Here is a 27,998-nt window from a genome sequence, read left to right on the forward strand (position 1 = left end):
TAACCACATCAGCGACACCAATCAGGGGCTCGTTCACTTGCACATCTACCAATATGCCATCATGTGCCAGCAATGCCCCTCTGCCATGTACATCAGCCAAACTGGACAAAAGAATAAGGACACAAATCTGACATAAAAAATTATAACATTCAAAAGCCTTTAGGAGAACACTTCAATCTCCCTGGACACTCAATAACAGACTTAAAAATGGCAATTCTTCAACAAAAAAACCTGCACTTTCTCATTGAAGTCTGTTTTTGAAGAACTGGAATTAATTTGCAAACTGGACACCATCAAATTAGGCCCGAATAAAGACTGGGAGTGGATGGGTCACTACAGAAACTAATTTCCACCTGCTGATACTCTCATCTTCTTGTCAACTGTTTGAAATGGGCCACCTTGATTACATTGAACTCATTAGCACTACAAAAGTGATTTTTCCTCCCTTCATGTCAACTGTTGAGATTTGCCTACTTCCACCTTAATTGAATTGGCTTGTTAGCACTGACTCCCCCACTTGGTAAGGCAACTCCCATCTTTTCATATGCCGTGTATTTATACCCTACTGTATTTTCCACTCCATGCATCTGATGAAGTGGGTTTTAGCTCACAAAAGCTTATGCCTAAATAAATTTGTTAGTCTCTAAGGTGCCACAAGGACTCCTCGTTGTTTTTGCTGATACAGACTAACAAGGCTACACTCTGGATTTGATCATCTTGGTTGCCCTGTATTATAACAGGCCAAAGCTTGGTGTACATGGAGTTGCCAATGCCCATCTGAATTTTTTCATACCGAAAATGGTTTATTCTTAAAAGCTAGAGCTCTGTACATCACAATTTAAGGAAAAATAATTCTACTTTTATCTTTAAAGCTAATTTGCTGGCAAATTCTAATCATGTTTCTAATCTGCTTTGATTGAATACTCTATTTTGTCAGCTTTCCAAAACTTTTAATGGAGTTTAAAAGCAGCTGACAGTTCTGGCAGTAGGTAACAGAGATTTTGACTTAGAGAATCCATACTATATTCTTTGCATTTTTAACGTGCTGATTTTCATTCAGCATTTGACAAACTCCAGATCCAGATCTTTGAAATGGGTGAATTTCTTTAATGGAAGAATTTCTATGAGTTCAGGTTCATATAGGTATTAGACAGTTCATATAGTCAGTTGGCCTCCACATAACAGTGTATGCAAAGCTCCCTCCCCGTGTAATCAATACCCTCCAAGCTGCCCTTAGCTATTCCTACTACTCCTCTATCTCCATTTCTAATTATGTCATCACTGTGGTATATAGGCACCATTCTGAGATGTTGCTTTCTTGGGGGAGGCACAGTGGTTCATTAGACCCTGCTGTGTTAGTCTCCTCTTTGGGAGCTGACTGCTTGGCCAAGATATTAATGAACAGAAGAGTTAGTCAAGCTCTAAAATCATTCCTTGATTTTACTAATGCTGCAAGCTGTCTAGCCCTAAGTCACCCTCTTCTACCCACACAGGTCCACCATGCTTTTCAAATGACCTGTGATAGAAAAAGTGAGAAAACGAACATAGTGTTGGTGGAAAATATGGTCTCTTATAAACAGACACAAGGAGTTGCTGTAAAGCTATGCTACTGCAATGAGAGTGGTAAAGAGATCCTATTTCTCTTTGGCCATGCCCCACAGACTGTTGATTGCTTCCTAAACCCTAAGTGCCTCTGCTCTACCTCAAAAACCAGTACCATTTGCTGTGAGGATTTATCCGCTTATTTTACAGAGAAGATCACCCACATATGATGCCCTGATATGGAACCAAGAATAATAAAACAAACACAAGGGAGGACACGCAATGCCTTCTTTGCAAGACTTTGGCTCATTCACGGAAGAAAGCCATGGAAGCATTGATTGCAGTTGAGACCACTGTCTGTGACTTTGCTCTTTCTAGATGCTAGAAGAGTAGAGCACACATAGACTAACAGATTAACACCTTCTTTTGACTGGAGCACCTACCACACACCCTAAAGCAAGCAGTAGTCCGACCAATGAAGCCACCATTGTTTGATGGAGCCTTCTGAACTACTGTCTGGTGTCCAATCTCCTTTTTTTTCTGAGCAAGCTAATAAAGAAGGTAGCAAAATAATGGTGTCCAGCACTACTTGTCAGTTTACAAGTAGATCCTCATAAAACAGGCTTCAGGCCTTGGCATATGTTGCTTTGGATGACTACAGGGTAACCAGATGTTAAGGGGAAAATATTGGGATCACCACAGAGGAGGCGTTTATTTATTAATTTTTTTTTACACTTACACATCCGGGAGTTCGGCGGCAGTTTGTCGGAGAGCCCTTTAGTTACGGATGGTCTTCAGCAGTATTTCGGCGGTGGGTGATAAACCTTGCTGCCAAAGACAGAAGCATCTGCCGCCGAAATACTGCTGAAGACCGTCCACAACTGAAGGGCTCTCCGCAGAATTGCTGCTGAAGACCAGGAAACAAAATATCATGACAAATGGCATCCTGACCGTAGTCTGGTCGTGATGCGGGACAAACTCCTCAAAATCGGGACAGTCCCAATTTTATTGGGACATCTGGTCACCCTAGAGGACCACTACCTGTCTGTGCGCAAGGGAAGTACATCCATACCCAAGCATACTTTCATGGTGAAGAGATTTCTGATCTTAGAGGGCTCTTTAATCTAGCAGACAAAGGCATAAAAACAGCCAGTGCCTGGAAGTTGAAGCTAGACAAATTTGGGCTAGAAATAAATGCACATTTTAAAGTGAGAGCAATTAATGATTGGAACAGTTCACCTAGGGATGTGGTGGATTCTCCTTCACTTGAAGTCTTTTAATCAAGATTGGTTGTATTTCTAAAAGATATGCTTTAGCTCAACCAGAAGTTACTGACTTGATGCGTGAATCATGTGATGAAATTCTAATGGCTGTGCTATGATTGTAGTGGTCCTTTCTAGCTTTAAAGTCTGTGAATGCTGCTGGGCCTCTCTGAGGTACTTGGTATAGCTGATCTTTGAATATTCCTTTCCCACCTCCAAGATGCTGCAGAGATGGAAGGAATCATCCTGGACTTACTATAGAACTAAATGCAAAACTCCTCTAATTTATTCAGTTCGTGCTTTCATGCTCTCACACACAAACACATGCACAAAGCACAAATCAAGCTCTTTCTCCCACAGGCAGTGAATGAAAAAGAGAGAAATACTATGATTACTATTTTTATTCTTAAATACTTGGGAAGTGCTCAGATACTGTAGTAATGGGGACTCTATTAGAACCTAGCTAAATATTCCAAGCAGTCTTACATGAGAAGGGGGCTGGGTGAGAGGCCAGTTCCAAAGAGCATTTGGATTTTTAGTTCATTTAATTTTTTGATGCAACTGGCCAGCCCACTCCCCTGTTTGGGAGCAACAGTATCCAGTAATTCCTCTCTGTGCTCCCAACCCCCTGACCCTTCCTAGTTTATAAAGCACTTACACCCCACGCTCCACTGCATGATTGGGAAATCCCTAATAATGGGCTACATTATGTTGTATATCTCATCCTGTGTCAGAGGCACTGCACAACTGTGTCTCCACACAGGCAATCCTTGGAAGTAAGTGTCTCACCCCCTTGCTCTCGGGGAGGTAGTAATATATTACTGGCCTGACCAGAAGCACATTGCTACTATCTCAAGTCTGGCTCAGCTGTGCTGATGCATTGGGGGTTGGAATGAAGATTTCACCCATTTCCTGGCTATCTTGACTCACCTGCATGGTGGTTAGAGGAGAAATACCAAGTGCATAGTCCTTGTTCTCCCCTCATTGCTGTGTGCATGCAACAGAGATGCAGGGATGCGGGGCACAACAATATGTGTATGTGTGGAGGTCTTAGTCTCCTGTGTGGCTGCACAAGACCAGGTCACAATCTGGCCTTATGTCAGCTACCTCTGGGATGCTTTATTTGCCATCCAGGACTGAGAGTCACCTTGTTACCCTCTAGCAAGAGGGACACTTGCTTGTGCTTAACTGAGTGTCAGCACCCTGACACCACAAGTCTGTTAGCCACTCAAATAATCTCCTCTGGGCTATGCCAGCCTTTACTTTGCTGTGCACTCAAGCCCTGTTATAGCGGTCCCCTGCAGTGTCCAGCCCTTAACCATTGGACACTCACAGAAATTATCAGGTAAGCTGTCCCTTAAGGAACAGTACACATACCAACTTGTTTGGTTACGCTGAGGATCAGCTCCAACATAACAGCACAGCACAGAGATAAATTTATAATGAAAACAATTACAAGTTTATTATCAAAGAATAAATTTTGAGAGAGTGAATAAGGATAATGATGGAAACAAATGTTTACATATAAAACAAAGCATAGCATGTATCAAAGGCCAGAGGAATCTGGGCCTCCCCAAACAGCCCTGGGTGGCCCTGCCCATGCTCTGCCCCGAGCTCCCCTCCTGTTCCTGCCAGGGCGCTGCGGTTCTCCCGTGGCTGGGTCTAGTGGGCGTTGTCTGCGGCAGGGACTCCAGGTGGCTGGAGCTGGTGTTCATGCCACCCACCTGTGTTCCAGAATTCAATAAGGACGCTGGAGGCATTGGGGGCTGCGTTGCCCACTTCTGGCGCTCCAGGGCTGAGGGCTCTGGAAGCCTTGCCACCCACCTGGCGCTCCGGGGATGGGGGAGGGCTGGTGGCTGTGATGTTGGGGGCTTCTAGGCTCCAGCAGGGGAAGGGGTGAGATGGGGCCTCAGACAGAAGGGCCAGACCGGTCTAGCCTCCCTGAGCCATGGTTCACCCACCATCCATGAAACACAGTATATCACCCTTCCTGATGTCTAAACTTTAACAGGCTAAAATCCTTGTCTTAAACAGTTTATTTTACCTAAAGCAATCTTCCAGCATCTCCAAACAAAGTAGCTGGGATCCCCTTTCATGAATGCAAAAATCACTGTCTTTTTTGCTTCCTCAGTGAAGGATGAAGGGATGTCTTTTTGCCTTTATATTCCCCAAAGTCACTGTTTTAGCGTAGGAGTCAGGATGATCCCTGTGGTGTATCCTCTGGTGTGCTGGCTTCATGTTGACTTTATATGCAAATGAGTTTCTATTGTGTTGGCTTACAAGGCTTATTTCACATGTGAACCAAGGCAGACAGGTGACTATACATTCCTCTGTCTGGCAAAACCGGCTTGTCGACCGTGCTGGGACACAGCCCCAAAAACACATTTTCAGTATGTGTACACAACTCCTTAAATCTCATCTGTACATACATCTCACAATGATTATGAGGATCAGAATCACATAAACCTATATTAAGGATGCCACGACTCTTTTTGGATAAATACCATGAAAGCAGTATATTTGGCGTAGTGAGTTTGTCTGGCCTGATAAGAGTTAGTACAGTGAACCCTTTGCCAGTTGGCATTGAGGGACTTTTGCAGTAACAATGTCCCTCCTTCATTGTCTTGATAAAGATAATTAATTCTCTTTCCTTAACAGTTCCTGCTCTCAAGACACTGACCTATGGTTCAATGCACTTGGCTTGTGACACCACTAATCATCGCTGTAAGGATATGTGTGTTTCTGTCGGTGAAGATAAGGTAAGCATGCTTTTTTCAATTCTAGTCCATATATTATGATGGAATAAAAATATTTATAAGATATAGTTTAGTAATCAGGTCAAGGCTGAAGAAACAGAGTTACCTGCTCTTCACAAACAGTGTGAATCAAAGATGATTCTGATGTCACCAGTCCACTGAATTCTGGAATGCCTTGAGCTACTGAAAAGGGAAATAATAATACAGTATCAAAGTGTGCTGTAGTGCCTGCTTAATTTGCTAATTGCAATGTCGGTTCATTGTCTTTTTTAAAAAAAATCAGTATGTGTAGCTTTACAGGAAATCGTGTGGATGCAGTAAAAGGAGACAATCTACTAGATTTTGAAAAGTTACCTCTAATGCTGTGTCTGCAATTTTGTGCCGGAAATAATTGTGGGTGTATTTTATAGCACTTAGGCATCTAACTGCATGGTTGCACCTGGAATAGTGATGTGCTGCCAATGTTTTAACAAAGGACTCTCTGAATAATTGTTTCCCTGGGAGAGAGTGGGGAATCTTTACATTTGAGTTTCCATATAAACAAAAACCCTTTGTTCTGACTGTAGCCAAGTGAGAAGGCAAGAAAATTTGGCAAATAAACTTTTTTTAAGTTGCCTACTCCTAGAAATGATTATATTTTATTCTTGAAACATACAAAAAGTATATTGATAACACAGCCCAGTCTCTAGCTTTTGTAATTGAATTTAGGGGTTGTAGTGAAGACCTTGGGAGAGGGAGGGGCAGCAGAGGATCTTCTGGAAAAAATTTTTCAAAATATCTGCTACTGTATTTGGAACAATCCAGTTCATTCTGAAGACAAACTTTATTTTTGTAAATCCCAGGATGTGCAGAAACTGTTTGGCCATCTCAGATCATGTCACTTTCTTCCTTAGATCCCTCTTCTGGCTCCCTGCTTTCTACTAGATCAAATTAAGGTTTCTCAAGTTTTCCTTTCCATAACTCTGCCCCTACCTACTTGACTGCTCTTGTCTCTTATTATATTACTCTCTTTTCCTATGACACCTACAAGAAATTGGCCAGCTAATAAAGGCTATATTGAAAAAAGCATTTTCAAATTATCAATTCTATTCTATAGAGGTTCTTATACTTCACTCATCACCATAGTATCTGAGTACCTTCCTATAGTACATTAAGTGACATGACTAACATCTGTCACGTGTTTATTCTCTTATCCTCCCCACCCAGGAGAAGATGTGTGCAGTGTAATGTTTTTTGTTTTGGATTTTTTTAATATATTATACACGTTGCTATATATAGAGAGAGGATAAGTGGGCTACTGGAACAAACCATTCATGGACGAGACAAGAGAACCTGGAATTGATGGAATGCTACTACAACAGCAGACCTAATGAGAAGGAATATGTGAAACGTATGAGGGGACTATGGATGGACAAAAGACCTACATCCACACTTACTGAGAAACAGCTAGTTACCCAACGCTTCAACATAGTAAAGAGGAAGCTGCTCTCACAGCTTGAGATAGACCAACTCCACATTACATCCCAGACTCAAGAAGACCTGGAAGAACAAGTGGATGTGCAGCCCACACCTGAAGCTGAAACTTCACTGCCACCCCCTCCATTGCAGAGCACAGCAGCTGATATGAGGCATAAGATCATGGAGAAACTAGCTACAGTCAATCCTCGAGACCGATTACCAAGGCTCAGTGGAGAAGTACCATCAGATAGTATGTTAGAAGATGCCAATAGAGCCCTCATGACAATCCCTACTACCACCATAACTCAAACCAATGAACTGGTATACGCTACAGCCTCTGTAATCCTGGAGATGCTTGGCTACATGATCAAGAAGAACAACAGTATGTACCCACCCTGGAAAATGAGGTTGGAGGATAAGATCAAGGCGACTCGGAGAGAAGTTAGTCAGCTGGTGGAACTACAGAAGGGTGTAGAGATTAAGGATAAGACTCGGCTACTGAAAAAATACAAGGGCCTGACTCCATCTGAAGCCCTAGAGACTGCTAAACAAAGGCTCACAGCACTGGCTACCAGGCTAAGGAGATACACTAGAGAAGCAGAGGCCAAAAAAGTAAATGCCCTGTTCTCCAAAGAACCATCCAAGGTGTACTCCCAACTGCAGTGCAACAACACAATAACAGCAGAGCCACCAGCAGCAGAAACTGAACAGTACTGGAAGAACATATGGGAGAGAGAGAAGACTCATAACACCAGTGCAAAGTGGCTGCAGGACCTGAGAACAGAGCACAGCAATCTCCCAGAACAGAAACCAGTCACCATCACAGTAGAAGACATCCAGCAGCGGGTCAAGAACATGAAGAGCTGGACAGCACCTGGACCAGACATGATCCACACCTACTGGCTAAAGAAACTAACAGCAGTGCATGAACGCCTAGCAGCACAGATGAACCAGCTGCTAGCAGCAGGCTCCCACCCAAACTGGCTAACACAAGGAAGGACAGTGCTGATCATGAAAGACCCCTGCAAGGGAACACAACCGGCCAATAACCTGCCTCCCCACAACATGGAAAGTCCTATCAGGCATCATAGCTGCCAAGCTACAGGACCACATGGGCCAGTACATGAGCACAGCTCAGAAGGGCATTGGGAACAACACCAGAGGCTCAAAACACCAGTTGCTCATAGATAGAGCAGTCGCCCAAGACTCAAGGTCTAGACAGACCAATCTGAGCACAGCCTGGATTGACTACAGGAAAGCCTACGACTCAATGCCGCACACGTGGATCTGTGAATGTCTGGCGCTATACAAAGTCAACAGGACACTAAGGACCTTCCTCAAGAACTCAATGGGACTATGGAAGACAACACTGGAAGTCAACTCAAGGCAGCTTGCACAAGTGGCCATCAAGTGCGGCATATACCAAGGTGATGCACTGTCCCCGCTGCTGTTCTGCATAGGCTTAAACCCCCTCAGCCAGATAATCACAAGGACTGGATACGGGTACAGGTTCAGGAGTGGAACTACCATCAGCCACCTCCTCTACATGGATGACATCAAGCTGTATGCTAAGAATGAACGAGACATCGACTCGCTAACCCACCTGACGCGGATCTACAGTGAGGATATCGGGATGTCATTCGGACTGGAGAAGTGTGGCCGGATGGTAGTGAAGAGAGGGAAGGTAGTCAAGACTGATGGGGTGGAACTACCAGCGGGCCACATAGCAGACATACAGACCAGCTACAAGTACCTTGGCATCCCACAGTCACATGGAAACCACGATGAGGAGGCAAGGAAGACAGCAACATCCAAGTATCACCAAAGGATAAGACAGGTCCTGAAGAGCCAGCTCAGTGGGAAGAACAAGATCCACGCCATCAACGGATACGCCCTGCCGGTCATCAGATACCCTGCCGGTATAGTGAGCTGGCCAAAGGAGGACATGGAGGCTGCCGATGTGAAAACCCGGAAGCTCCTCACAATGCACGGAGGTTTCCACCCCAAGTCCAACACCCAGAGACTGTATACCAGCCGGAAAGAAGGCGGGCTGGGCTTGGTGAGCGTCAAGGCCACTATCCTGGATGAAACCCGGAACATCCAGGAGTACATCAGTAAGATGGCCCCCAAAGATGAGCTGCTGAGAGAATGCCTGAGGCAGCAGCAGACATGGGAGGAAGACCAAGCAGAAGAAGTGCCATGGCAAGACAAGACCCTTCATGGGATGTACCATCGACAGATAGCTGAGGTGGCTGACATTGGGAAATCCTACCAGTGGCTGGAAAGGGCTGGACTAAAAGACAGCACTGAGGCACTGATCATAGCAGCACAGGAACAGGCACTGAGCACCAGATCCATTGAAGCAGGGGTCTACCACACTAGAGAGGACCCAAGGTGCAGACTGTGCAGAGAGGCCTCAGAGACAGTCCAACACATAGTGGCAGGATGTAAGATGCAGGCAGGAACAGCATACACTGAACGGCACAACCAAGTGGCTGGCATTGTGTACAGGAACATCTGCACAGCGTATGGGCTAGACCCTCCCAAGACCAGATGGGAGATTCCACAGAAGGTTGTGGAGAATAGCAGGGCTAAGATTCTGTGGGACTTCCAGATCCAGACGGACAGGCAGGTACTGGCCAATCAACCAGACATCGTGGTAATAGACAAGGTGCAGAAGACAGCAGTGGTGATAGATATAGCAGTGCCAAGTGACAGCAACATCAGGAAGAAGGAATATGAGAAGCTGGAGAAGTACCAGGGCCTGAAAGAGGAACTAGAGAGGATGTGGAAAGTGAAGGCCAAAGTGGTCCCAGTGGTGGTAGGAGCACTCGGGGCTGTGACTCCTAAGCTGGGTGAGTGGCTCCAACAGATCCCAGGAACAACATCAGAGCTCTCTGTCCAGAAGAGTGCAGTGCTAGGAACAGCTAAGATACTGCGCAGAACCCTCAAACTCCCAGGCCTCTGGTAGAGGACCCAAGGTTGAGGAAGACACATACCACCCATAGGGGTGAGAGGGGAATTTTTTTATATATATGTTAGTGAAGGCAAAGTCTAAGGACTTAAAGTAGAAAATGGTGAGGTTTGTGATCATCCTTAGTTCCTGTAGGAGTTCATTCCATAGACTTGGAGCAGCCCTACAGAAAGTTCAGTCTCCCATATAGATAAGTATAGATAAGTTTGTTAGGACTTACTGTAAAAAGTTCCATTATGCACGAGGAGCAAATTTCCCAAAGTCCACAAAAAAGTGGATAGACTAATTCAATTTTCTGTGAGATCTATCTATCTTTTAACAAGTTAAGGGAATTTAATGTTAATGCTTATGTAACGTGCAGAAGTGACAGCCCTAGAGTTTTTAATCCTCTAGCTCAGGGGTAGGCAACCTTTGGCATGCAGCTAAGCACCCTGGCAGGCCGAGCCAGTTTGTTTACCTGCCGCATCTGCAGGTTTGGCCGATTGCGGCAGTTTGCCGTCCCAGGCCAATGGGGGCTGCGGGAAGAGGTGCAGGCCGTGGATTCCCGCCAGCTCCATTGGCCTGGAGATGTGCTGTTCTTTGAGATGTGCTGTACATGTCCATTGCAATGTAGGTGTGTGCATGCCCCAAGCACAGTTGCTGGAATTTTTTCCCTTAGTGATATTCGTCGGGTCGGTTCTAGCTCCTCCTGGTGCTGCACACTCATACTGCTGGCATAAGGGACCCTGCTGACCCTGCACCGTCTGAGTTTCTTCTTACCAATCACTCCGAGAGAGGGGATCGCAGGCAGGTCTTAAAATGGACATGTGTAACACATCTCCAAGAACAACAATTACAAAAGGTCAGTAACCATTTTTTCTTCTTCAAGTGCTTGCACGTGTCCATTCTAATGGAGGTGACTTGCAAACAGTTGCACAGGAGGTGGGCTTGTAGTTTAAGGACAAGCTGACTGCGACTTTTGTGTGGCCAAAGTAGACATCATCCCTAGCTTGTAGGGTGATGGCATGTGCACTGAGGGCATGTGTACCGAGGACAAAGTTGCTGCTCTGCAGATATCTTGAATAGAAACTTGAGCTAGGAAAACTGCTGAAGAGGCCTGAGACCTTGTGGAATGGGCAGTCAGGTTCGGTGGAGGGGGGACCCTTGTGAGGTTATAACACACCCAGATATACGATGGGATCCAAGACGAAATCCTCAGAGTGGATATGGGGAGCCCTTTCATTTTCTCAACAATCGCACTGAACAGCTGCAGTGATCTGCAGAACAGGTTGGTCCTCTGAATGTAAAATGCCAGGGTCCATCTGACATCCAAGGAGGGTAGTCATCTTCGTTCACTCCTGTCTGTGGCTTGGGATAGAATACTGATAAAAAACTCAATTGGTTGCAGTGGAATTGAGAAGCCACTTTTGGGAGGAACTTTGGATGCAGGCGTAGCTGCGCTTTACCTTTGAAGAAATTGTATAGGGGGGTTCTGAGGTAAGTGCCCGAATCTCTAAAACTCTTCTCACTGATGTAATGGCCACCAAAAAGGCCACCTTCCTGGAGAGGTGCAATAGTGAGCATGTTTCTAGTGGCTCAAAGGGTGGACTTGTCAGTTTCAACAGGACAAGGTTTAGGTCCGGGGGGAAGGGGCGGGGAATTGATTTCTTTATCTGAGGGAATACCCTCTCCAACCCTTTGAGAAAATGAATTATCACCTCTTGTGAGAAAAGCGACTTATTGTCAACCTTGGTATGAAAGGCTAAAATGGCTGCCAGATGGACCTTGATTGAAGAAAGAGCCGAGCCTGTCTGTTTCAAGAGTAGGAGATATTTCAAAACAAGATGCAATGAGGACTGCATGTGTGGAACTCCATATTCAGAAGACCAGACGGAGAATTATTTCCGCTTCACCAGGTTTGTTGCCCTAGAAGAGGGTTTTCTATTGCCCAGTAGGACTCTACAAACCTGGTCTGAGCAAGCTTGCTCTGCAGGGTTCAGCCATGAAGGTTCCACACCATCATGTGAAGAGATGGCCATGGTCCTATGTGATTGGGTCCGTGTGCAGTGAGAGCCCGACTGGGAGCTCCACCAAAAGGTTTATAAGAGTGGTGAACCAGTGCTGTCTGGGAGACACTGGGGGTGTAAGTATGATCCGGGCATGGTCCTGCTTGATCTTCAACAGAACCTGGTGAATTAATGGGGTGGAGGAAAAAGCATAGAAGAGGTAAGTCATCCATGCTAACAGGAAGGAGGAGCAGTGATGAGGGTCTCTACTGGCGGGAGGCACGCTCTGTACTGAAGCCGAGATGCTCGGTGCCAAGTCTGATCACGGCTCCTTTGCTGGTCTCAGGGCCGCCTTCATCAGGAGGATCTTCAGCCTTGCTGTGGGCTTGAATTCCCTGTAAATCTGACAACGATCCTTCCTGTGAGATTCCCCTACTTGAGACAGCTTGAATGTGAGTTGCTTAATGGTATTGACTTGCCACAGGAAGAGCAGAGCTTAAAGCCCAATGACCAAAGCATACCCCCATCAGGGAGCAGACAAGTCTCTCCAATAACTATAGAGATGTCTAAAATACACTCACTACAATATTTACCAAAACTTCTTCCAAATGATGAGAACTATATATACAAAAATAAAGAAGGAAACCACCAGAAAAGATTGCCTGAGCAATGAGGGAAGTTCCACCAACTGTCAGAAGCAGTAAGAAGGAACTGAAAAGGTGCAGATTCGGCAGGGACCTTTATACCAGCACTCGCATGCGGCACCAGGGCGTGTTAGCATATCACTAAGGGAAAAAAATTCCAGCAACTGTGTGGGGCAAGCATACACCTACATTGGAATGGACATGTGCAAGCACTTGAACAGGAACAAAATAGTGCATTGAATTACAGAACTTCATTTCTGCTGGTGGAGGTGTTTTTAATTTGCTGTTGACTCTGGCACAAAGATGATGTGTTACGAAGGAAGAGCTCTTTTTTTGCTTAGAGTTACCAGTGCCCAGTGTACTGATCTGGGTGAGGTAGGTTTGTAGGTTTTCACCCAACTCCTTGGCTGCCATTCAAGGAATTTAGCAGTGGGCTTTGAAAACAGTTGTGTATCAAGCATGTCTAAAAATAATCTAGTTTCCAGTGTTGGAACAGAGTAAGTGAAATGAGTGGCAATTGCTGTATTGTACATGACAGATTACAAGCAAGTCATCCCACACTAGTTTATATGCAGGTCTATTCACATAGGCTTCATCTGCTTTGGTTAAAAATTGCAACACATTTACCAACGTACACGATTGTTTTTGTTTGTTTGTACTCTGGAGAGCTTGTTTGTATTTATGAAAACCATTGTACATGTTCTATTTCCTGGCAATCAAAGAAAACTTTCCCCAATGAAACAAACAGCTGAGTTAAAGATTGTCGCTGACACATGAGAGTCGCTGATGTGACAGTACTGTGGCTGCTAATGACAGGTTTACTGCTGTTCTTGCTGCCCTGAAGGATTTTTTGCTGAAGGTGGGAATATACTGCAGGCAGTGAGAACTGGAGTGCTGCTGGTTCAGCTTGCTGGCTTTGCTTGTAATATTGGTTGGCATGGCTTGCAAAATCTTCTGTATAACCTGAAGTTTGTCACTGTCAGCTTAGCTACAGACAGCTCCCTTATCTCCTACTGCTGTTCTGCGTTGTGTGTGAAGACTGTAGATTTGTGTCACCTGGAGTGTTTTTGTTTGGGCAGTACTTCACAGTGCTGGCAGCGAGGAATTATATATCCATGCTTAATTTGAAATTGTAGGATAAATGCTCACAGCACAATGTTATTTTCTAGCAAGAAAGTACTTTGGCCTAAGATATTTTGGAACCCCCGGACAGGGGATGACCTTGCTTTCATGCTATTCTTAAACCTTGACTCCAGTGTTCATCTGCATTAGAATCCGAAATGTGGTTTTAGAGGAGGTGACTCACATAACGAAATCATTATCATTAAGCAGTGCCTTTTTGAGGCTCCAATTTTTTTATTTTTTTTTTAAAGTAAATCACTGCAGGATTGCCAATGGGCCACTTCAAACTCCTTGAGCAGGAGCTTTAGATGAATTGTAGAAAGGAGGAAACCTTTTGGTGCTGAAAAAAGTTTGTCAATACATTGTCAATGCATTAAATTTTCATATGAATCTCATGTTGCATGATCTTGTCATAACATAGAGCTACATGGTGCTGGCTTAGGACTTTATATAAACCTGCTCTCTGCCTTTCCTGAGATTTTCTTGCAGGGGGGGAGATATAATGTATTTGCACCCCACCCCCCCAAAAAAGAACTTGGATAACTCAGATCTCTTCTGGTTGATGCCAGGTCTTTGAACAGAATTGTCATATGAATAATCAGTGCATTAAAGGATAACTGAAAATACTTTTTTGTGGGGAAGTTAGAGGGGATGTGGTCTGATCTTTCAATTAGGAGTAATTCAAGATCCAAAACTGGTTGATGTAGCTATAGATAAATATCAAGCATCTTTTTTCACCACCCTCAAACAAAACATTCCAAACCCTTCACGCAGAGTATATTATTGGTAAACTATGTAAAAGTTAATATAATGGACTAAATTGTCCAGTTATAGGAGTCTGAGATGCAGCTGCAAAATATGAGCATACAAACCTGACGTTTGCAAGTGCAGTCACTTATACTCACAAATCTGACCCTTGTGTGTGCAGTTATCAAATTTGTGTGTACAAATACAGAATTTGTATGCATATACAAATGTATGTACATAATATTTTTTTCAGGTGCTGATGTAAGTACAGGAAAACAAATATTAAGAAATGTAGATGCTTCCTAGGGTTCCCTTCTACATCTCTTATTCCCTGACCATCCCCCCAACACACACACACACTCTCTCTCTCTCCCTCTGTTGCCACCGCTACCAACAACCAGGCCTGCGGCCTAGCCGTAATCTTTATGTCCAGCTGTTATTGCTTCTTTTAGAATGGTCCAGAACCTTTGGGAGTGGCAGTTTCCTACTCAACATTATGGCATCTGGGAAATATGTGAGGGCTGTGTTCTTGCTGTATTTCTACTGCTATTGTGTGACTGACTAGTTTTAGCTTTTTTTGTTTTGTTTTTTTTTTAATTATTCAGTCTGTACCTTAAGTGGAAATCCCAACACAGCCTTAACTATGGAGCTGCAAGAGGCCTCCGTAATGTAACTGCATAGGATCCAAAACCAAATCCAATAGATATAAAGTTTAAAAAAAAATGCTGAAATGTCTGTCACCTGAAGCTCGGTTACTCCAATAAGAAGGCACAGAATGCTACAGGACTAAATTCATCTGCAGTTAGTGGCTGACATTTTTTTTATGGTTAACATTATGCAGTGAAGTGTAACATCTTTTCTTTTGGTGGTTTAGTTCAGTAAGCAAAATTAGGTCAAATTCTCAGTCATTTGATCAAATGCTTGAAGTTTTTGCCACTTTGTCAAATACCCAGCTGAAATGGTCATTTAGCCAATTAATTATCAATTTAATTTCTTTGTCCAAATGGTTAATTTGACTGTAACATACAAACAGATCCTATGGAAGAAAACAGATCTTACACTGAGGTATTCTCAGGAAAACACATGTACACAAATGGAGCAATGCAGCTCTACACAGGCTGTGGGATCTGTCCACATTCAGTCATTTTGCAGAAATGAGCATAGTATAGCAACATGTTATATATTTAGGTTTAAATGATATAATACAGTGTTTGTAGTGTTGTTGCAGCCATGTTGATCCCAGGATATTGGAGAGAAGTTCTTCTGAGTAGTTCAAAAGCTTGTCTCTTTCACCAACAGAAGTCAATCCAATAAAAGCTATTACCTCACCCATCTCCTCTCTGTGTTCTACATACACTGCAAATGGCTATACTGTATATCCTTCATAAAGCTGATATAACTTCTGGGCTATGAAAGTAAAGTGAGTTAGAAATGTTTTCTCTTCTTGTTTTGTACCTTTTTTTTTCAATTTCAGATTTCTATTTTCCCCTTCCCCTTCTCATTTGAAGATCTAATACTTTGCAGCAGATGGATGGAAAATCAAGGGACAGCTGTAGGGAGGAGGAGTTAGATAAGTAGACTATGAAATACATAGGTTAAAGATCTGGAACTTAACCTAGACTCAGTAAAGAACACCCAAGGTATGAAGGCACCCAGCCAAATTTATTGTCGATGAAGCATGGGAATAGCACATAGCAGACTCTATGAGGATACTAAGACATGTATGCCCGTGACAATGAATGCAGCTCAGCCAGTGGCGGGACTTTCCACTGCCCCCTAGGCTGGCCAAGATACTCCCTCTGAGATACAACTTTATACCCTGATATAAACAAGTTTATGTACTGTCATCGTGACCTTATCTTTTAGGAGGGGTCAGTATGTTTCTGTTATCCTTTGGGAATGTTTTTGTACCATCCTTGATATCGGGATGTTCTAGTTTCACTTGATATCAGAATATGTTTGCATGAGTACTCTGTCTGATGGGTTTGGTCACAGAGACCCCCTTGGGACTGTCACCTGATGTGCTGAGATTATCTCTGACCCATTTTCCCTGCCAGCTTGGACTCCAGAACCCTGCCTTGTTGAGCCAGACAAGTTATCCTGCTGCAACAGAGACCCAGGATCTGGTCCATGCCCCCAAAGCTGCAGGCTCAACCAAAAATGGATCAGCAGGCCACCCATCTCCAGTACCCAGACACCCAACTCCCAATGGGATCCATACCCCAAATAAATCTATTTTGCTCTGCATAAAGCTTAAACAGGGTAAACTCATAAATTATCTGCCCTCTATAACACTGATAGAGAGATATGCACAGCTGTTTGCTCCTCCAGGTATTAATCACTTACTCTGGGTTTATTAATAAACGAAAGTGATTTTATTAAGTGTAAAAAGTAGGATTTAAGTGATTTCAAGTAATAACAGATGGAACAAAGTAAGTCACAAAGCAAAATAAAACAAAACATGCAAGTCTAAGCCTAATACATTAAGAAACTGATTGCAGGTAATATCTCACCATCAGAGATGTTCCAATAAGCTTCTTTTACAGACTAGACTCCTTCCTAGTCTGGGCCCAATCCTTTCTCCTGGTATAGTCCTTATTAGCTTCAGCAGACATCTCAGGTGGTAACTAGAGGTCTTCTCATGACTGGCAGCCTTTGTCCTGCTCCACTCCCTTTTATAGCTTTGGCACAAGGCGGGAATCTTTTGTCTCTCTGGGTCCCCACCCCTCCTCCTAAATGGAAAAGCACCAGGTTTAAGATGGATTGCAGCATCATGTGACATGGTCACATGTCCTTTGAGACCCCAGCCTCCATTCTTCCTGGGCTGGCCCACAGGTACGCAGGAAGGTTTGCAAGTAAAAAGAGCCATTTACAGTTCATTGATTCTGAAGTACCCTTAATGGCTTCCATTTAATGTGTCTACATCAGTAATACAAGTTTATATCTTATCCTCCTAACTTCAGACATAGAAATAATATATGCACACAAATAGGATGAACACACTCAGCGAATTATAAGCTTTGTATTTATACCTTACAATAGACCTTTTGCATAAAGCATATTCCAGTTACATCATATTCACATTTACAAGCATATTTTCATAAAGCATTGGAATGAAACGTCACACTTTGTACTTCGCACTTCTTAGAAATGCATATTTCTGCAATATTAGCCCTTTTCTTGCCAGATTCTGTGAGAAGGTCCTACCTCCTACTAGGCCTCTGATACAAGGGTTTATGTCTCAGGCTCTCTTCCTGCTACATATAGTGACGCTCCCCTACCAGCACAACCTACTCTGTCATTCATAAATCTTTTGTATCCTGGTATTATGGAATTCCATTGATTAACATTCCACCAAAGTGCCGTGATGCCTGTATACAGCACTTATAAAATTTGTCATTTTTAGCTGTCTGCCATCAAGTGATGTGATGAGTTCCTGCTTGGACAAGATTTTGCAGCTGTCACAGGATTGGGTCAGAATTTATGAGGGAGTCAAGAAGATGCTGTGTTATCTTTTACCTGGCTTAGAGTATTCTGACTTCATGCAAACACACAGAACTCCACAATCATCCTGTTTACTCTCCTTCCTCACCAGTACATGTCTGGACAAAAATTCAAACCCCAGTTGAGTTTGGGACAGATGATTTTGTCACCTATGTACTGCATGAAACTAAAATGGACTAGATTTGTAAATGGAAAACATTTCCACCTGCCCCCTCTGCTCACTGTTTCCATGTGGTTTGTTACACTGTTATGGGATTACAGAGCAGTGTTGTCGTAGCTTCCTACTCAGATTTGAACCTTAGCGTTCATAAACTGAGAAGCTAGCATGAACCCTCTAAGCTTAATTACCAGCTTAGATCTGATATCGCTGCCACCAGCCAAGCATTTCAGGGCTTGGCTCCCTCTGGTCTCCCAAAACCTTCTCTGGGGGACCCCAAGACTCAGAAGCCCTGAGTCTTACCACAAAGGGAAATAACCCCCCGCCCCTTGTCTTCTCTTTACTTCCTCCCCAGGCTTCCTCTCTGTGGCTTATCCTGAAAGATTACTGTACTTAAACTCCTTGAATTACAAAACAGAGAGGACAATTCACCTTCCCCCCCCCTTCTTTTCCCCCCTCCCAGTCTTTCCCTGAGAGAGACCGTAATCCTGGCACAGGGATTTCTATCCCCTAGAGCCTCACTTAGAAAAGAAAATCCAACAGGTTTTAAAAAGAAAAGCTTTATATAAAAAGAAAGAAAAGACATAAAAATGCTCTCTGTATCAAGATAACAATATACAGGGTCAATTCCTTAAAAGAAAAATATGAATAAACAGCCTTATTCAAAAAGAAATACAATTTAAACATCCCAGCAACTACACACATGTAAATACAAAAAAAACCAATAGAAGCCTACTGTTTTTCTACCTTTGTACTTACAACTTGGAAACTGAAGATTAGAAGCTTGAAGATAGAAAAGTCCCTCTCATAGCCGAGAGACAGACAAAAGACACACACAAAGGGACACACACCCAAACATTCCCTCCCTGAGCTTTTAAAAATCCGGTTTCCTGATTGGTCCTCTGGTCAGGTGTTTGGTTCCCTTCGTTAACCCTTTACAGGTACAAAAAACATTAACCCTTAGCTATCTGTTTGTGACAAGTGTATTTACAGGCATGGCAATGTAGGATTGTTATTTTTAAGAAACAGGAATGCCCTAGCTAAAATCTGCACCATTTCAGTAAAAAATCATTTTCAAGGCATTTTTACTGTTTGCATTTCCTGGTTGCCATTTTGAATTCCACGTAGTGGGGGGAAGCCAAGCCATTGGCATACAATCTGTTACTAGCAGATACATGCTGCTAGCTGGGGCTTCTTGCATTCATTCATAGATCAGAAATCCCTCCCATTTCTATATTAATAAACATTAAAATGGAGCCAGAAACTTAGCAGGCTCTGTGAAGGGCTGTTCCTCAGGGGGCATCAAAAAGCTCCTCCATTTATGGCCCCAGGATATACTGCAGCTGCTTCTGCAGCAAGTCTCCTTTAGGACTGGTTTCAACAACAGAGTCACTTTACTGGCTTCACTCAGCACCTGCTGCTGGTTTCCATTTGTTCTCATGCTGGAGCTTGTCATCCCAGCTGACCAGGTCACCATGTCTCATTGTTAGCTCTGTGCTAGACACAATGCCTAGCAACTGGTCAAACTTCTCATAAAACAGGCATGATGGCAGTGAGTTGCCTGAGGTGCAGATCTGATCATTGGTTTTCCTGTACTCAGTCCTGAGCCACCTAATCTGCTCCCTGCACTGGTCACGGGTCTGGCATATTTGCAATGTTGCCAACTTCTTCTCTATTTGCTGGTAGACATGATCATTTCTGGTACTCTTACTAAAGTCCACTATTTTGCTCGCACCAGAGATTTACCAAAATCTGTCTGTGTTCCTGTGGCCAAGAAGCAGCATGCTTTGCAAAAGACTTCTATGTTCAGTCTCCTTTGCCAACACAGAAGGGTCTCTGATAGTTTGTTTGTAGCTCAGCAGTCAAAAGACAATGGAATGGCTAATGCTAACACACTGAGCTTCTGCACCACCCCAAGGAGAGTTGCTTCCATGGAGTTGATTGGGGACTCTTGAGATAGAGAGGACAAAGGAAGTTGGCCCATGAGATTGTAGGATACATTCGGCAGGCTCCCAGGACCCACTTTGGGAAGATTGCATCTGCATGGCAAAGTAATAGGTCTCAAACCTGGGGTCCCAGCTTTGCTTGTGCTCGAACCCTCCACCCCCATACGGTCCTAGGACTGTGGTTCTGAGCCTGAGAGATTTGTGTGTAGTCGGAAGGGGGTTTGGGTTCAAGTGTGAGTCTGGGCTTACACTGCAGTGTAGACATACCTGTTTGTGTTTCCATTGCCTCTTCCCCTCCCCCAAATTCTTTCTTTCTGTCTGGAAGGGAAGTCATTCAGGATTCAACATTTTAAAACTGTATTGGGAGGATGCTCAAAGCTGACATATTAGGCTGGAAGATGTTAATGGCTGCCATCAATCAATTCTTTGATCTATAGACTATTAAAGATGTGTTTGAAGAGCTGTTGGGTCTGCAAACTAGATGCAAAGAGCTCCATGTCTCCCTCATTTCCCTCTTCTCATTTTCCAGTTTCCACCAAAATCAATAGGATTCTGCCCATTGATGGCTAGAATGTTCCCTGAAAGTTTGGAATTGATTGGAAGCTCTATACCAAAGCTACTGTGTTACACACAGAGAGGCACAAATAGAGAAATGCTGTTGTGTTGAGAATAAAGCCTTTTTTTGCTTATCCAAAAAGAAATGTAATGTCTTCCAAGTGCAAGTCATGCTGAAAAGCAGACACCCAGTTTGGAGGAGTGAAGATCATCTGAAGTGACCTGTTCTTTTAATTGCATTTTATTTAAGAAAACTTCCATAAAAATATTGCTCACCTAGAAGGTTAGAAAATGTACATTAATTGCAGACCAGCGGTACGCTATCCTTGGGCATGTTTGATCATGACTGAGAAGTGTGTTTTATTGGGAAGAAATTGGAATAAGGAAAGTGACCTCATTCCATGCACTTCCAGTAGGGCACTTTTGCAACTTACACACAGGCTCAAGCAACAATATGCTCTTATGATGCCAATATACCGTGTCTGCCAATTTAACTGTGTTTTGAAATCTGGTAAAAGTACTTTTCTGTTTTTCTCATACATAAAAAATTGGAAACAGGTGAATAGAAGGTTGAAAATCTGTGTATTTTAAAATGTGGGGGTGATGATTAAGATAAAAGCATCCTTTTATTTGACCACAGGATGTTCTCTTTGAGTGAAATAATAACTAAATAATGTTATTTAAAAGTCAGAAGTGCCTGAAAGAGAGGGAGTGTACCAATCATCACATCCTCCCAAAAGGCAAGGCGCTATTAGTTAATACATTGCTATATATAACATGTGAGAGAAATATGTTCATGTTAAGGGCATATACACTAATACACTAAGCTGGTATAATTTTATTTCATGATGCGTCTGACAAGTGAGCAGCTAATTCTGCCACAGTTTCAGTTTCTGGGTAATGAAATGCTAATAGATTTAGGATTGAGCCTCATGCAGAGCACATTGTAGAAGTCTTGTCTGAGGTAACAAAGCCATGCATGACAATTGCCAGTTCCTCATCTGAAAGAAACAGTTGCACCTCCTGGCTATCAAGAAATGGAGAGAAAGCTCATCTGCCCATTGCTGGTGCCTGTTCTCCAAGTAGCAGGTGGGAATCCAATCAGGCTTCTGCTTACCCGATTCCCTTTAATGAGAGGGAGTGGTAATATTTTTGCAATTTCTTCTGGTTGTTAGCCCCAGCTATCATCATCTCTCTCTTCTTTGGACTGAATCTAAGACATCTAGCTCTCATTTATGTCCATATTAGATGCCTAATTTTAGGTACTGAAGTTTTGACCTGTAGCCTTACCAAAAAGAAGATGCATACTGAAAATAATATAAATATTCTTTATACAGTATCTGTTCTGTAAAAACAATTGCTTTTATAACTATAGAGACATATGCTGGGTTCTAATCTTATACCATATGTGAGAAAACAAAATGCCTATTTGCAAATAAGTTTCAGTCTCTGTTACACAAGCTACTAGTACAAAGAGCTGTGATGCAGTCCAGTGGCGGAGATATTTCTTGCAATTTAAATTTGTCTAAATTCAGGGATTTGAAAAATCAGTGGAAATTAATTTACCGTGATTATTTCTCACAACAGGCAAATAGTACTTTTCCCCAGCAAAGGCTGGCCAGCAGTGTGAAAATAATTCTAATTGAATATGTGGCCAGCTTTTTATGCGCTAAAATAAGCAGGTGCTAAAATAAACAGTTCTATTGTAAACGCCATGTCTACAGTAAGTGTATTTACTCTTAACAGTTGAGATAGACTGGGAAAGAGCAAGTCATTTTATTGCTTTACAAGCAAACAATAAGAACTTGCATCTGCTTTTAAAATGGCATGATTTTTTTTCTAGTGCCCAGGTGGATTTGCTCTGGGCCTAATCAGTTATCAGATCTTGTCTGCCATTGATGTTAGCTGCAGTTTACATTGAGTGTGAGCATTACACTGGTGCATGACAGACTTGTTTCAGTCAAGCAGAGGTCAATTTAGTCAGTAAACTTAAGGAGCTCCATTTTACAACTGGCAAAGGGACCTGAAAGAGTTCCCTTCTCTTTATGGTTTTTATACCCTTGACTAATAGATGATACTTGATACTTTCATTCTAATTTTAGAATGCAAATATGGAGAAAAAATTGTGATGGAAAATGTTTCCTTTGTTTACTACATTTTGAGATTTAACTCATGAATAAAAAGAGAGAAGACACACACACACAAACACACGGGACACAAATCAGAAGAGAGATCATAATTTTCATTCTTCAGTCCATTTTTGTGCAATTTAGTATGTCCGGTTCATAAGAGCGCTGAGGGAGAAGACCTCACGTATGGCTGAAGTTACACCATATGCACATTTGTACATTCAGATACTGGCATCAGGACATCCCATTCTTGTTACCCTATATTTGATTCTGCACATTTTCCCAGGAGAGAGAGATTACACAATGTCTCTGTCAAAGGAAAACAGGCTCTTTGGCAGTAGGCATGAGATCTTTGCAGGGGAATGGCATGAGAAAAACCAGCTGTAACACGTTGACGTTGCAGTCTTTGTCTTCACTACTAAAAATGGTGAGTTTTTAGTGCAGGATAATGAACATACATTAGCTATCCTGCTGTAAAATCCTAGTGGAGTCAAGGCACCTATAGTTTTTACTGTGAGGTAGGAAGGCTAGGCCAGTCCTTATACCCACTTTGACCTCACTTAGTTTACCTTGGGCTAGACCAGTCAGGCCTATGCTATGACCATCTCTATGGCAGACACTGCCTCACCGTGGTGAGCAGAATGGGAACAAGCTGCTCCGTCTGTAAATAATTTCTTCTACGTCACTGAGCCTGATGAGAGACTGCCTGGTTTTGAGTTGCCAAGCTACGTCTAGTACAAGCTCAACCATTTCAGATGTGGGGTGGTGAGGCAAATGACCATGCCTCTGGAACAGCCTCTGCATAATGGGTATGTGGTTGAGGATGCTGCATACCTACTGAATGGCTGCTCATTTTGTGATGGTCTATCAGGAGGATTTTACTAACTGCACACTGCTGACCCTGAGGCTGTTGAATGGCTTAGACATGTGATACCTACCAAAGCTCTTTTGATATACTCTTTGACATTTTTATTATTGCTTTATACATCTCTGTTTTATCTCCCTACTTTCTATAGTGGATTTCAAACTTTTCTTCCACCTTTATTGTACCACTTATGCATTCACTAATAACAACCCAGTCTAAAACTGCAGTGCCTTGTCTCCACTACAACAGAATAGCTAATATGCATTTGTTATCTCACTGTAAAAAAACAAACAACACCCCTACCTTTTTTGGCAGTAACGGCAAAGCCACAGGATTACAGTTAGTTATAGTAGCTGAAATCTGTGCAGGACAGTTACTTACTATATGCCCAGTATGAAATAGATACAGTGCTTCCATAGCCAGGAGAGATCCATGTGCTTATAAAACTTTTATCCAGTTCTCCTGAAATCTTAAAACCAGTGAACAAAGTTCATTGTTTTTGAACATAAAAAGAAAATTTAAACAACCATACGTGAATTGCCAACAGGTGTAATGGTCTCACGGTAAATATATCGTTAGGCTGCAAAATAGATAATTCTAGTGATACTGTGGCCTTGTGTTGAATTTACCATGAGAAGATAACACTTTCTGGTGACCTTCACTATATGTTGCTAAATATTGCCTCACTGTATCTGAATACAATGCCTATTTTCATGTAGTATAATTCATACAGGTAATACAAAATGCTTTACAGAGAGCATCAAACAGAAGTGGAAGGTCTTAAGGAAAGATTTAAACCATATTCTACCTGCATATGAAGTCATTGACATACATGAACCACCTAGAGGTCAGAATTTGGCCGTTAAAAAGGGGAAGTGACTCAATAGTACAAAAAGAGTGGGGAAAGTGTTCCAGATAAATGGGCCAACCCAGGTTTCCTTGTTTTTGTTTTTTAAAGACCTTCAACTGTGCTGTAGGAAATCTATCAGAAGAGATAAGGAGGAAGTCCAGTCTGCAGAAGAATGGGTGGAGATGAAATCAGATGCAGAATGGAATGGAATGAAATGCAGGCAGTGTCTGGAGAACCCAGAAGTTTGAGACTTGGTGGTCTCATTCAGCTCAATTGAAAAGACATAATTAAATAAGCCGTGAGAGAGGGACACTAACCATATGGCTAATCTATACTTGCTTTTCCATAAAGTTTTATAGGTTTAAATTCAGTTGTTGCGTTAGGGCAATGTTTAAAAATTGTTCTTTAGAGTAGACATTGTCCTAGACTAAAACATGATTATTCTAACCTGTTTTGTCCCTATCCACAGTGGTCAACTAAAGCATCTTAGATGCCCATATGACAGTAAAGATAGGGAGTTCCTGATTACAGCTACTACTGAATAGATGCAAGAATACAATAAACTTTTTGTAAAAAGGGTTTTAGCCCTTGAAATACTAAGCAGCATTAATTAAAGGAGCATGATTAATTAAAGAAGCATTAATTAATGAAGAAACTCCCAAGAGAACTGTAAATGCCGGAGGGAAATGACCATGGATATAGTTATAAATGGTAAAGAAACTGAAATTAAAGTGCACCTCTCAGATCAGTATAAAAAAACAATTCTGTGTCCTGAGTTGCTGAATTGCAGCTCAGTGCGTTATTTTTCCAAGTTTCTCAAATCTATGATTGGATCAGCAAGTGCTTTTGCAATTAAATTAAAGGCTTTCTCTGATGAGCCATACACAAGAGCAAGAATGAATAATTTGGTCTTGGAAAGATTTGTACTTTGCAGGGAAATTCTTTGGGGATGCCCTCTCATTGCTCTTATTAGAGAGCCTTGTGTTCTTTGAAGGCGTTTGTAGAGTTACATAAATGTGTATCTGGTGTAATTGTGTAAGTCATGCATAGAACATGAGGACTTGTGGCTTCCAAAAGAAAAGGGAGTATTCACCTTGCCTAGCACTACATTACTGGTAATCTAGAGTAGGTTTCATAGTCTTGAGGATTTGAAACGATTGTTTTTCATGATGTATCTTTAAAAAAACAAAACAAAATTGAGTGTAGTTTTTTTCCAAAATGTGGCAGATTGACTTCGGAAATATAAACCCTCTGTTTGTCCACCGAATAAGGACACACTCAACCTGGTCTAGATTCACATCAGTGACCTGAAGGCTAAAAGATCAGGAGCCCATTTTCAATCCTTTAAACCATCCAATCTTTTCTTCTAGATTAATTTTGTTTGCAAAAAGTGCCTTTCTCTTGTGCCATAGTTAAATATTCACAGAAGGGAATTGTTATTACTTGTGTGAGCTGTGTCATTTTTTGTAAGAATTTTATGTCACTCTTTATGGTTGTTTTCATAATGCAGCAACTGCACAGCTGTTGGGATGTCATTTGTATTCAGTATAGTTTACTTTTCAGAGTTACAAGTGGAGCTGGGTTTTATTTCTTTCTCCTGGTTTAGCACTTGCAGGTACTACTATGCCACACTACATCCAGCATTGTTTGTATCATTCATGATAAGTAAGGCTAATATTATGTTATGGAGGTCACGGAATCCCTGACTTCCAGAGACCTCTGTGACCTTTTCCGCTTCGGCCCCAGTGTGGCAAGGCTGGATCTCCCAGCCACTATGGGCCCCCTGCAGCTTCCAGCTGCCACGGGTGGATCCCAGAGTTCCTAGCCGCAGACCCCATAGCTCTGAGCTGCTGCGGGTGATGAGGGCCCCGGAGCTGCAGCAGTGGTAGATGCTGGACACTAATCCATCCCCATTTTGTCACAGTTATTTTAGTTAAAAGTCAGGGACAGGGCATGGGTTTCCGTGAATTTTGTTTATTGCCCATGACCTGTCCATGACTTTTCCTAAAAATAACCGGGAAAAAATCTTAACCTTAATGGTAAGCCTACAGCAATATTCCCTAAGACTGTGATCTTGTTAATCTCTGTAAACTAATCAGGATTGTGCATGATCACTACTTGGGTGGAAAACATCATAGGAAAAACACAGGTTCTGCAGAAATGTTGTTTAGTGATTTGCTAAACAGTGCTCTTCCTTATGAGTTGGTATTCAATCAGTGGCCCAGTATATGTTATGAGGCACTCTCCTATTTGAGAGTGCTTCCAGATGTCAGACTCTGACCAGCCGTGGTAGTTAAAGATACCCAGACAACTTCTGTAAGTAGAGGAGCAGTAGCATTGTTGTTCTGGCCAGATTACTATTTGGGTAATAATGAGAGATGAGGAGAAACCCAAGCTGTAATCTGGATTCAGCAATCCAGAGAAGTGAATTTTGAAAATGTGTCTCTTGGGGAGTGGGGACAGCACCTGAACATGCTGGTTCCAACTGTGATAAACTCTGGGCTGACTTTATTAAGTGAAGAATTCTTATAGAAGAAGAATTCTAAGCTTATAAACAATATCAAAGTGTTAAAGTAACACTAAAGTAATGCCTAAAATTAGAAATAAAGCCAGTAAATTAATGTTTCTTCCCATGTGGCAACATGGCCTCTCAGATAGTATTGTGGAAACATGACTCACATCCTTTCGTCTGCAGAAAACTCCATGGGGACTTTAGAAATAACTTTTACAATAGTCAGTGAAAACACTGATAAAGGTGTAGCTCTGCATTGTCACCCTTAGAAAACAAAATCATGGACACGTCTGAAAGCTAAGCACTGTGGAAAACTAATGGCTGTTGGCAAAAGCAGAAAGTCAGAAATAGCTGGGGGAGAGGAGGAGGAATTGATCAATGGGGCCACTGGAAGGAAGGAGGTGCTGGAGGAAATGGGGCAGAAGGGCAGTTGGCTGCCAGAGGATGCTTTGCATCTGCTAATTTTTTTTCCGTGGGTGCTCCAGGACCACTCATATAACTTTACTTATATGAGTGGTCTCATTGAAGGTCATGGGACTATTCACCTGAGAACAGTTAAACACATGTCTAAGAATTTTGCAGATGCAGGGCCAGTATGTGCCCCAATTTTGTGTTTGCAGCTTGAGTAGCTAGATGTCCAGCTACCCAATTTGCACATGTAAAGGCTGGATTTTTGATACATAACTTAAGTGCAAATTTAAATGGGTTGAGGCCACTTTGAAAATTAGGCCTAAAGACTGAGAAGGCATTGCTGTGCAGCTTCCTAGCTGGTTTTCCTCGAACTATTTTAGAGTCAATTTCTCTGAAGAACAGGCAAAAGGGTTATTAGTGACATCTGTACTAGAGTGATAACAGTGCTGTGACTTAAGTCAAGAAAAAATGAGTAACCTTACTAGCTGCTTGTGCAAATTTTCTTCCTGAGGAAATTCTTGTGGTTTGCTGTCTCTGTCAAACAGGGTAATATGCCTGTACATTTCACCTTTAAGAAAA

The sequence above is a fragment of the Chelonoidis abingdonii genome, chromosome 5, assembly GCF_003597395.2.
Source record: "Chelonoidis abingdonii isolate Lonesome George chromosome 5, CheloAbing_2.0, whole genome shotgun sequence".
Lineage (NCBI taxonomy): Eukaryota > Metazoa > Chordata > Testudines > Testudinidae > Chelonoidis > Chelonoidis abingdonii.